General features: G+C 48.9%; 1 pseudogene; it reads right to left on the bottom strand.

Moving 5' to 3' along the window:
- Window positions 1-246: 246 nt before the first annotated feature.
- LOC139000843 (52 kDa repressor of the inhibitor of the protein kinase pseudogene) lies at window positions 247-1603 on the bottom strand (annotated as a pseudogene).
- Window positions 1604-10108: the final 8505 nt, after the last annotated feature.

Here is a 10108-nt window from a genome sequence, read left to right as displayed (position 1 = left end):
GTGCCTGCCCGCCCGCTGAGAATGGCAAATTTCCTTCAGTTCTTTCCCGCTTTCTTCATTGTTCTGGAAGAGGACAGAAATGACACTGTCAAGCTCTAAAAGCGGTTGTGGTGACGGATGGAAAAAAGATCAAACTTCCTCCACTGTTCCAAACGCAACAGACACCAATCTGGCCGACCGTGGACATCAGGCACAGAGAAGAGCAGAGTGTGTAGAGAGCTTGGGGAGGCATGTTTCTCCAAAAGTCTAGAAGCAACAACTTTCATTTTGGAAGGAAAGCCACTGGACACAATGTAAGCCTGGCCACGACAATATTCCATGTGTAATCCCCAGTTCTCGGGTCTCGTCGTGGGAAATGTCATAGCCAAAATTTCGGCAGCGGCTTCAGAAGGCAGGAAACCCACAGATTCTTCTCTCAGTTCACGAGCTTCGTCAGCAAACCTCCCCAACGCTGGCAGGTGCTCTTCCCCTGCTGTGTCCACTATGTGCGTGCATGCGTGCGTGCATGCATGCGTCCGTCCCTCTGTCGCGGGCCATGAAAAAAAAGGGAGAGTCTCTCACTCCCCTGAGCGTTCCTTCCCTGAATGGGGCTCTCACGGATCTCTAGCATCTGCTTCTGCTTGTACTTTTGAACAGGATGGTGCGTTGACTGCTGTGGTCTCAAAGGGCTTTCTCAGAGAGAACCTCTTCACCAGAATTTATCGGGCACTCCGACAGTGCCTGCCTGCCTGCCTGCCTGAAAGTTATCGGGAGTGAAGAGGCCTTCTGGGATTTCATCAGCTTCATGTCCATCTAGAGCAGTGGTTCTCAACCTTCCTAATGCCGTGACCCCTGAATACAGTTCCTCATGTTGTGGTGAACTCCAATTTCATTGTTACAGATTGAATATAATGAAAACATAGTGATTAATCACAAAAAAAATATGTAATTATACATGTGTTTCCTGATGGTCTTAGGCGACCCCTGTGAGAGGATCGTTCCACCCCCAAAGGGGTCGCAACCCACAGGTTGAGAACCGCTGATCTAGCTGTATGTTTTGTTTTCCCATAAGAATCAAAACTTCAAATAAAGATTTTAAAGTATTCTTTTGTTTACTTTCTCCTCAAGGGTTAAAGGTAAAATGTCTTCATCCTGTTCTTCACCCCCTTCTGTATTGGAGTTCTGAGCAAGGCTGTTGTTGATCGCTCTATATTTGTTTTTGTTCCTGTTCAGAAGTTTCGTCAATTTTTTTTCCTGTTTCCATGTCCTGATTTCATCTTTGCTCAATTCTTTTATTCGTTTTCTATGTCTACTATGTGGACTGTTCAAATGACTGGTAAGATCACCTATTGTTGGTATTACATTATCTCGAAGAACTGTCCTATAAGGAAGGACTAGTTCTACAGATCATAGAGGTCTCAGAGTGTTTGGCACATCATCAATAATGTTTATTGAGTTGTTCAGGTGTTTTATCTTCTAAGTTTGCTCTCCTACAATTTCCCACCCACTTCTGGCATCTGGCTGGATCCCTCGGGAACTTGAAGAAGGCCAAATCTGACTGCATGCTCTTCCGCATGCAGTCCGCCGCCCCGCTCCCCCCGCCCCCCCCGCAGAAGTTTGGCATCTTCGCCGGCGCCCCACCCCCGGTCCAGCACTCCTCTCCCTCCGATGCCCATCACTGTCTTAATAACACAAAATGCAAGTACAAAACATTGTACAAGCATGCTTTTCACTACATGGAAGTGCAATGATACATTTGTGTGGCTTTTTAAAATATATCTTCATTGATTTCAGAGAGGAAGGGAGAGGGAGAGAGAGCCATAGAAGCATCTACCATGAGAGAGAATCACCCATCGGCTGCCTCCTGCACACCCCCTACTGGGGATCAAGCCTGTTACCTGGGCCTGTGCCCTTGACTGGAATGGAACCCTGGACCCTTCGGGTCCCCAGGCCGATGCTCTACCCACTGACCAAAACAGGCTGGGGCGGCACTTTGGTTTATACACCAGAATCCAAAGAGGAGATGTAAGTGGGATACAGACAATCCACTGGTCTTGGATGAGGGAGGGAGGGAGGGAGGGAGAAAGAGAGGGAGGTGGGAGAAAGCAAAGGTAGTGGGGGTGGGGGTGGGGGTGGGGAGTGGGGGGAACCTCTGGGATTGGATAAAAAGTAAAATGATAGCCACCACAACTGCTCTTAGTGACAGTCTCCCTTCAGACTAGACTTGTGGTCGCTTTAGGCCTTTCAGTTTGCAAGACCGCCACACAGCCCTTCCCTGAGCTCGTGGGGTTAGCATGTGGCCCCTTTCGTCGTCCACAGTTGTATGGGAATAAAGGAGTCATCCTTTCTGTCAAAGTTGGGAGTTTTAGCCTTAACTGATTTGCCTCAGGGGATAGAGAGTAGTCCTGCTGATGGAAGGGTCCTGGGTTCGAGTCCAGAGAAGGACACCTGCCTGTGGTGTGGGCTCCATTCCCAGTGGGGGGCTGGAGGGGGGGCGGCGTGCAAGGAGGCAGCCGTCATTTTGGGTCCAGTGACTTGGCAGCCGCCATTTTAAAAAACATATATTTTATTGATTTTTTTACAGAGTGGAAGGAAGAGGGATAGAGAATTAGAAACATCAAAGAGAGAGAAACAGAATTAGAAACATCAAAGAGAGAGAAACCTCAATCAGCTGCCTCTTGCACACCCCCTACTGGGGATGTGCCCACAACCAAGATATATGCCCTTGACCAGAATCGAACCCAGGACCCTTTCAGTCCGCAGGCCGATGCTCCATCCACTGAGCCAAACCAGTTAGGGTGGCAGCTGCCATTTTGAAACGGCAAAGGTCAATCCCTCCCTTTTATCCTCTCACCGCCGCTCCAAATCCCCCGTTTTAACGTTCGTGTTTTAATAGCAGTAAATACAAGTACAAAACATTGTACAAGTATACTTTTTACTCCACGGAGGTGGAATAATACCTTTGTGTTGTTGTTGTCATTGTGTGTGTGTGTGTGTGTGTGTGTGTGTGTGTGTGTTTTAATATATCTTCATAGATTTCAGAGAGGAAGGGCGAGGGAGGGAAGTAGAGAGAGAGAGAAACACCCACGATGAGAGAGAGAATCACCGGGTGGGCTGCCCCCTGCACACTTCCTACTGGGGATCGAGCTCCCAATCTGGGCCTGCTCCATGGACTGTAATCAAACCCAGGACCGCTTCGTTCCCCAGGCCGATGCTCTACCCACTGACCAAAACCGGCCGTGGCGTGACTTTGTTTTATAAGTGACAATCCAAGGAGGAGATGAAAGCCGGTTACAGAAAATCCACTGGTGATAGATTAGGGAGGGAAGGAGAGAGGGAGGGAGGCAAAGGTGGGGTGGAGTGGAGTCGGGAGTGGCAGGTGGGGAGGAAACCTCTAGGATTGGATAAAAAGTGAAATGATAGCCCTGGCTTGTAGGCTCAGTGGATCGAGCGTCAGCCTGCGGACTGAAGCTTCCCTGCTTTGATTCCCTTCAAGGGCATATGCATGGGTGGAGGGCTCGATCCCCAGTGGGGGACATGCAGGAGATGGCCAATACACGATTCTCTCTCATCATTGATGTTTCTATCTCTCTTTCTCTCTCCCTTCCTCTCTGAAATCAATAAAAATATATATTTTTTAAAAGTAAAATGATAGACACATACTTCTTTTTTTAAAAGATGTATTTTTGTTGATTTCAGAGAGGAAGGGAGAGGGAGAAAGAGAGATAGAAACATCATCCATGAGAGAGAATTATGGATTGGCCAGCTCCTGCATGCCCCGTAGTGGGGCTGGAGCCCGTGACCTGGGCAGGCATGAGCCCTTGTCTGGATTCGAGCTCTCCCTGCTCTCCTTGCCTTTTCAATGACAGCACCCACCCCATACCCACCTCCTTACTGTCGTGGATGCTTTTCATGATCCCTGAGAGGAAGAAAATATCCCCTGTTGCTGATCCCTGGCTTTTCACACTGCAGATGACCCTCTTGGACAGATGCAGGAACTCTCTCCCTTCCAGTCCCAGAGAGGGTGTTTTGACCCTTAATCTCTTTCTTGGTTTGTTTTCTTTCAATGGTGGTAAACAGAGACCTCCTTTGAACCTTTGATAAACCTACAGTTTACATTCACACTCCTTTAGCTTGATTTTTAATACAACTCCCGGGGTCAGGATCATGACTTTAGAGTCAGGATTGGTTCGCCCCATGAGAGGACTCAGTGTGTGTGTGTATGTGTGTGTGTGTGTGTGTGTGTGTGGTGGTGGTGGTGGTGGTGGGGTTGGGGCTGGTGCTGGTGGTGGTGAAAAGGACCACATACTGTACTAAACTTGAGAAGCTCAGGGGAGGCCATGCATGGTGGCCTTACAAGGCTAACATCAGTTTGGGGTGGGTGATCCTGTCCTAGGCCGGCATCTTCCCTGACAGAGGTCCATCTTTACCTGGACTGAGCCTGTCTGTTGCTTTCTTTCTTGCATCCACAATCACACATCTTTGAAATGTCAAGGGGTTTTTCCATCTTTTCTGGAGCCCTGGAATCACAGGCACGGCTCTGTGAATATCACAAACCCCATCACGATGACCGAGTTCATGATTGACTATATGAGCTATCCTACACCCACCCACCTAGATAAAAGAAGTCTGTGTCCATCATTTTACTTTGCATCCAATCCCAGAGGTTTGCCCACTTTGCTTTCTCCCACGTTCCTCAAATGTCACCAGTGGATTTCATGTAAACCACTCCTCTTTGGATTGGAGTGTATAAAATAAGGCGGGGGGCAGAGCGACATTGCCATTCTTGGGAACATCCTCTCCAACCATTCATTGAGATAGTGCTTCCCAGCGTGCATGCGACATTTGTGGACAGTTTGGCTCAAAGACACTCACAGAAATTCTGCACAGGTTGGAGGATTTCTTACGTTGTTGACAAATGCCACACACGCACATATGTGCGTGCACTTGGTTCACAGTTGCCGCCTGTGGGGCTCTTTCAGGTGTGTCCATTTTCCTTCCTCTTTCTCACGGGGAACAAGGAGGCAGCGATTGAAATCACCAGTGAGTGTGTGATATGAGACTGACGATTTCCCGTGGAAACCGGGTGAGCGGGTGGGTGGGCGGAGGGGGGTGGGAGGGAGGAAAGGAGGGAGGGAGGGGAGGAGGGAGGGAGGGAGGGAGGACACATCCATCCATCCATCCATCCATGGATGGAAATTAAAAGTTTAACAAACAAACAGTGATGGTGAGTAGTCACGTCTTTGGCCGCTACCTTCCCTGACAAAGGTCAATCTTTCTTTTAAAAAATTTTTTTTTATTATTATTTTTTTAAAAATATATTTTATTGATTTTTTTTTACAGACAGGAAGGGAGAGGGATAGAGAGTTAGAAACATCGATGAGAGAGAAACATCAATCAGCTGCCTCCTGCATACCCCCCACTGGGGATGTGCCTGCAACCAAGGTACATGCCCTTGACTGGAATCAAACCCGGGACCCTTGAGTCCGCAGGCCGACGTTCTATCCACTGAGCCAAACTGGTCAGAGCTTTATTTGTGTGCATTTATTGATTTCAAAGAGGAAGAGAGAGAGAGAGAGAGAGAGAGAGAGAGAGATCAATGATGACAGAGAATCATGGATCAACTGCGTCCTGCACACCCCCTACTGGGGACTGGGGGGGGGGGCCTCTGGGGATCCAGCCCGCAACCCGGGCATGTGCCCTTGGCCTGAATCGAACCTGGGACCCTTTAGCACGCAGGCCGACACTCTATCTCCACTGAGCCAAACCAGCTAGGGTGTAATTTTCTTTTTTAAATCCCCTCATTGTTGTTGAGTAAATTGATGGCCATTAACTATCCTAGGCCAACCTAAGTAAGAGAAGTATGAAGAAGTATGTGTCTATCATTTTACTTTAATTTTTATCCAATCTCAGAGGTTTCCCTCCCCTCCCCACCCTGCTTTGCTTTCTCTTGCCTCCCTCATCTATCACCAACAGAGTTCATGTAACCCAATTACATCTCCTCTTTTGCTTGTCATTTATACAACAAGGTTAAAACACTCACACAAACACACACACACACACACACACACACACACACACACACACACACACCCCTTCCATTCTACGGAGCGTTATCCCAATATGTTGAGAATCTGCTTCCCTGCGGTGGACCGAAGGGTCCGGGTTGTGGGCTCGATCCCCAGAAGAGGGCGTGCAAGAGACAGCCGAGCCATGATTCTCTCTCATCATGGATGTTTCTAGCTCTCTCTCCTCCTCTCTGAAATGAATAAAAATATATATTTTTTTAAAAAGGGAGTTTAGGCAGCCGCCATTTTAGCTCCAGAGACTTGGCAACCACCATTTTGAAATGGCTAAGGTCAACCCTTCCCTTTTTTCCTCCTCCCCATCTCCCCCCCACCCCCCTTTTAGGTTCACTGTTTTATTTTTTTATTATTTTTTATTTTTTTAAATATATTTTATTGATTTTTTTTTTTTTACAGAGAGGAAGGGAGATAGATAGAGAGTTAGAAACATCGATGAGAGAGAAACATCGATCAGCTGCCTCCTGCACATCTCCCACTGGGGATGTGCCCGCAACCCAGATACATGCCCTTGACCGGAATCAAACCTGGGACTCTTCAGTCCACAGGCCAACGCTCTATCCACTGAGCCAAAACGGTTTCAGCTGGTCACTGTTTTAATAACAGGAAATACAAAACATCATCCAAGCACCCTTTTTACTACATAAAGGTGGAATAATACATTTGTGGTTGTGTGTTATTTTTTATATCTGTATTGATTTCAGAGAGAAAGGGAGAGGGAGAGAGCTCTAGAACATCCACGATGAGAGAGAGAGAGAATCACCGGTCAGCTTCCTCCTGCACACCCCACACTGGGGATCAAGCCCGCAACCCAGGCATGTGGAGGAGGGCGACTAGGTGTGTGTGTGTGGGTGTGCGTTTGGGAGTGTGTGTGTGTGTGTGCGCGCGCGCATGCGCTTCTGTGCGTGTACATCCGCAGTCACGCACGGACACTTCTGGCTTTGAATGGTCCTTCGGCATCCATGAGCACCCTTCAGCCCCTGCCTTCTTGAAGACAGAGCCCCCTCGGGTCTAGTTAGAACTGGGGAAGTCCAGTCACCTGACTGCCTTCCACAGAGGAGGCTGCAGGAGGGGGCGCTTGCATTGATGCTTCTCGACCAGCAAAAGGCGGGACGGGCTCTTTGGCCCAGGCCAGGGCCCCAGTCAACCCAATCTCTGTAATCCACAAAGACTATGTCCGGTTCGGGCCATCTTTTCGACCCTCCCAACCCCTCACCCCCCCCACCCCACCCACTCTCTGGATGGATGGATGGTCAGGCCCCGGCCCAGAGACCAAGTCCGGGCCTGGCCATGTGGGCTTGCCGAAACCTTAGAAAGTTGAAAGACTGGATCAACATGTTTTCTGTGGAGGTTTTTTTATTTTTATTTATTTTAAGGAGTGTTTTTTGTTTTTTCAATATGGAATGACATGGAAGGTGTCATTCCAGGCCCCCAAATCCAAGAATGTGGGGGGAGGAAGCTGACCTGAATCCAGTTCCTCAAGCTGGTTTGCCTCCTCTGTTGGTGTGTGGTGACCTCTTCACACTACAAAACTGTTCACTATTTACTAGGAGCAATGTCAGAGTCATCCTTCAGCACTCCAGCCATGTGTTCCTTATGAGTCTTGAGTCATCACCTTTTGTGAAGCGGGCAGGCCTTTTCCTTCTCTGGATAGGGGCCACTTTCTTTGGTCTGGATTCCTGCATGGAAGAAATACCCTGTCGCTTCAGATATTCTTCTGAATATCTCGCTGCCATCTCCAATTTTCTCCTCATCCATTGAATCCACAGTGACACTCCTCCACAGTTTCTGAAACTCTTTGTCCACAGAAAATTGACAGCTTTTATCATTGAAGAAAAGAATTTTCTTCTTTTCTGGACGATTTACAAAGAATACCAGGTCCCGTAAAGCCTTCAGAGCTTGCTGGGAATTGGGCAGTTCTTCCTCTATGTCTTCTAGAAGAATTCCTCCTAAGCCTCGCTTCTCTTGCTTATCTAAGAGACTAAGCAGAGCCTTCGACTCTTCTACACAATGAAATACTACGCTGCGGGAAAAAAAAAGAGAGAAGGGATTCTTGCCATTTACAACAGCATGGGTGGAACTGGAGAGCATTATGCAAAGTGAAATTAGCCAGTCAGAGAAAAATGAATACCACGTGATCTCACTCATTTGTGTAATATAGAGAACAACATAGACTGATGAACAGGGACAGGTCCATAGACATCTGTACCATCACTCTGTGCTGGGGCCTCAGCAGCATGGCCACCACCAGGCAGTTCAGGGCTATCCCGGTATCTTTATATTACTTTCTATCTATCTATCTATCTATCTATCTATCTATCCCAAATCATGTTCATGTTAAATTTGTAACAAGGAAATTGGGGGTCACCACAACATGAGGAGCTGTATTAAAGGATCGCAGCATTAGGAAAGTTGAGACCACTGGTCTAAGGTTTATTTCTACCTCAATTTCTGGCCCCTACCCAGCCTGGCCCTGGTTTGGGCTTGGGCAGGAGGCAAACAACTGATGTGTTTCTCTCACATGGATTATGTCTGTTTTCCCCTCTGTACCCCACTCTCTAAACATCAATGTGAAAATTTCCTCAGGTGAGGAAAAAAAAAAAAACACGAACAAAGGTGGGTCACCAGGTCAGAAGGTCCAATCTTCAAAGTGCATGCAAGTTGCTCCTCTCAGGGGGTCCGGGCTGAATGTTTGAGAGCATCTCCAGGAAGGCCTGCGGGGATGGTGTCTCCACATGCTGGAAGGTGTTCTGGACTCTGCCTAACAGGATGAAGTATTTGATCTCCAGCCAGATGAACCCGAAGTGGTTCTCATCCAACAGGATGAAGACTCCAGGGCAGCGCCTGGGGTAGGCGGAGCCATGTAAGGTAACAATGTGCACGCCATAGTAACACATCCTGCAGGTTGGGGGGAGGGGGGAGGGATAGTTCTGGTCTCTTGAGCGCAAGCCCACAGGCAGAACAAACGGAACAGGCTGCTCCTCCGAAGGTGCAGCCCAGGACTCCCCGATGCTAGGCTGCCCAGGGCTCTGCCAGCCATGGCCTTCACTTTCCTCAGTTCTGTTTTCTTGCTGCTGCTGCTCACGGATCACCTGCTCCTCAATCTCCTGGACCACGCGGGAGAGCTCGTTGAAGTTGCGGAAGGTCTCGCCATCTGGCAGATGGATGCGGCGCATGAGGTGGATCTCTAACGTCCAGATTAAGTCTCCCGTGATCTTTGTGACCCAGGCATACTTCCCATGGAATCTGAGCATGGCAATCATTAGGCCGAAGCCATCGGATTTGCCTAGGAAGAGGCCTGGCCTGAGGAGATCGTCCTGGTGGTTGGGGGAGGGGGGGGGGTGGAGGTACAGATGGCGGTAGGTCAGGCAGTCATACAGCCGTCTGTCTTCCTGGGACATCTCCAGCCATCGTCCTCCCCTAAGGCGCGTTGGTGAATCCTGTCGGGGGTCTCTCTGGATCCACCAGTTGCTGAACCTGTCCTTCTGAATCTGCATGTGTCGGCTATGGGAAAAGCTGTAGAAGTGGTCCATGTACTCCACCATGGCTGATTTCCTTTGCGTCAGGTGAATTCTAAACAAAGGCTCGAATTGCATTGGGCCAGCCACATGGGTGTTAAGGCGAGGCCCGTACATCCAACCAGTAATGCATAAGCCATCATCCACCACTACATTCAGCAGTCTTCTATAGCCATAATCTAGCTGCCACAAACCCAAAACGTTTTTGTATGGGAACATCTTGGCATAGACTTCTCTATAAGACATACCATCGATCATCTCCGGTTTCTGAAAGTTTTCCTGAACGCCAAACTCCTGGTGACAGCACAGTCTCCAGATGCTGTCGGTGTGCAGGATGTGCCGGAATTTGGTGCAAGCCTGGGCCAGGCTGGCCAGGTCTGTGCCCTGGAGCGAGGCGAAGATCTCCACCAGCATCTCCACAGGCAGGTCCTGCAGGGAGCAGTGCGGGGGGCGATATGGGGCTCGCGATTCCTCCACTCCCTGCACAGCACAACGCTGAGGCGTCCGCCTCGAGGTGCTTTTCTGCCG

Source organism: Myotis yumanensis, unplaced genomic scaffold, assembly GCF_028538775.1.
Source record: "Myotis yumanensis isolate MYYU_CA2020_CCGP unplaced genomic scaffold, mMyoYum1.0.hap1 SCAF_35, whole genome shotgun sequence".
NCBI lineage: Eukaryota > Metazoa > Chordata > Mammalia > Chiroptera > Vespertilionidae > Myotis > Myotis yumanensis.
The sequence above is the reverse complement of the archived record's forward strand: the minus strand, read 5'-3'. Positions and strand labels throughout refer to the sequence as shown.